Here is a 2,145-nt window from a genome sequence, read left to right as displayed (position 1 = left end):
TGTGTTTGGCTCTTAAAAGTAAGCTGCTATGAATATTTATGTGCAAATCTGTGTGCAGACATACGTTTTCACTTTTTCATGAGTGAACACCTAGGGATAGAAGGGCTATCATATGAGAGGTAGATGTTTAATTAAAAAAAAAAAAGCTACCAAGCTGTTTTCTAAAGTGGATGTACTGTTTCCCATTCCCATCCATGATCCGTGAGAGTTTTAGCTGTTTCACATACTTTTACTCAGTATGAATATCTTCGAAACTTTAGCCATTCTAATCTCTGTATTGTGATAGCATATGGTTCTAATTCCCATTTCCCTGATGACTAATGCTATCCACCTTTTCACGTGCTTCTCAGCTATTTGTACAGCATCTTTCTGAATTGCATTTCAAAGTTTTGGCCTATTTTTAAGATTGGGTTGTTTTCTTATTGAATTGTAGTGTTCTTTATGTGTATTCTGGCCATAAGTCCTTTATCTAATATGTTTTTGGCAGATTTTCCCTGAGTCTTTGACTTGCTTTTTCATTTCTAAAAATGCTGTCTTTTGAAAAGCAAAATTGTTTAATTTTGAAATCCGACTTATCATTTCCTTCTTTTAGGACCTGTGCATTACGTGTTCTATCTAAAAACTTACCTACCTCCAGCTTGTAAAGATGCTCTCATTTTCTTCTAGAAGCTTTATAGGTAACTTTAAGTTTTATATGTATGTCTATGGCCCATTTTGAATTAATATTTTTATATGGTATGAGGTAAGGTGTTGATGTTATTGAATTTTGTTTGCCAATTAAAAAAATGTTTTTATATCTATACTCAGTGAGTTGGCTGTATTTCTTCTGCATTGTAATTTTTGTATCTGTGTTTTAGATGAGGTTGTTCCTGTCTCACAGAATGAAATGGAGGGTTTTCTGTCTTTTCCTGTTCTTTGCAGTAGTTTGTATGACATCAAGATTACTTATTCCCTAAAACTGGGGAAAATTGACCTTTAGAACAGTCTTACTGCTTGTCTGGTTCTGTGTGTGTAGAATTATTGATTTAATTTTTAAAATGCGATTACTCTATTTATATTTACTATGCCTTCTTTTTAAAAAATTATTTTTATTGTATTTTCCCATTACCATGTATCCCCCTTATCGCCCTCACCCCACGATCACCACCCTGTCGTCCATGTCCATGAAACCTTTTTGTTCTTGCTCCACCCCCTAACCCCGCCCCCCATGGCTGTCAGCCCGCTCTCCATCTGTGAGCCTGTGTCTGTTTTGTTTATTAGTTCAGTTTGTTCATTAGATTCCACATATAAGTAAAAGCATATGGTCCTTATCAGCTTACTTCATTTAGCATAATCTTCCCCAGGTCTATCTATGTTGTTACAAAAGGTAAGCGTTCTTTCTTTTTTTATGGCTAGGTAGTATTCCATTGTGTAAATGTCCCATAGTTGTTTTATCCACTCACTTACTGATGGACACTTATTCTGTTTATATTGACTATGTCTTCTTTAGTCATGTTTAAGTTATATTTTCACAGGGAATTGTTTATTTTTATGTTTTAAAATGATTAACCCAGAGTCATTATGTTTTGGAATTTTTTCTTTCATTTTTCCCTTTTTTGCAGATGGGAAAGTAAAGGAATAGAGTATTGCTTTCTATCCAAGCATTTCCCCTGGCCCGTGTTCCAATGTCCCCTAGTGTAATGAACAGAGAGGGGAGCTGCCCTGAACTGAACTAAACACTTTGGATAGATTTTTTTTTTTTTTACTAGTGCGACTCATTGCTGCCAAGGGAGCACTCATTGAGAAATTCCACCAAACCTTATTTATCACTGTAGACGCTGGCACAAGCACCAAAACCTGAGTGTTGAATGAATTGGTGTATCCTGATTTAAGTCCAGAGCAAGTCTGATGGGCTCTCTCCACAAGAGATGCCCAACCCCTGCTCACCGGGGCTTTTGCTGTTCTACGGTCCTACGCCAGGCACCGCTACCTCCTGTCCAGACTTCTGCCACAGACTCTGGATTTCTCTGTGTCACTCTTGCACCCGTACTTTGGTCTATTTCCCAAGAAAAAAACTTCTAAAACTTTTATCATATCAGATCATATGATATTCTGCTCAAAGCCCTCCACTGGTGTCTCATCACACTTAGAGAAGTTCCCAGGGGA

At 37.1% G+C, this 2,145-nt stretch overlaps 1 non-coding gene across 1 annotated transcript; it reads right to left on the bottom strand.

Moving 5' to 3' along the window:
- Positions 1-1,593: 1,593 nt before the first annotated feature.
- On the bottom strand, positions 1,594-1,726 carry LOC123813314. The gene has a single exon (XR_006784739.1). It is a non-coding gene; the product is annotated as a small nucleolar RNA SNORA36 family (small nucleolar RNA).
- Between the last annotated feature and the right edge of the window lie 419 nt (positions 1,727-2,145).

Source organism: Phyllostomus hastatus, unplaced genomic scaffold, assembly GCF_019186645.2.
Source record: "Phyllostomus hastatus isolate PE091 unplaced genomic scaffold, TTU_PhHast_1.1 phas_contig_150, whole genome shotgun sequence".
Lineage (NCBI taxonomy): Eukaryota > Metazoa > Chordata > Mammalia > Chiroptera > Phyllostomidae > Phyllostomus > Phyllostomus hastatus.
Note: the sequence above shows the minus strand (reverse complement) of the source record. Positions and strands in the feature narration are given on the sequence as shown.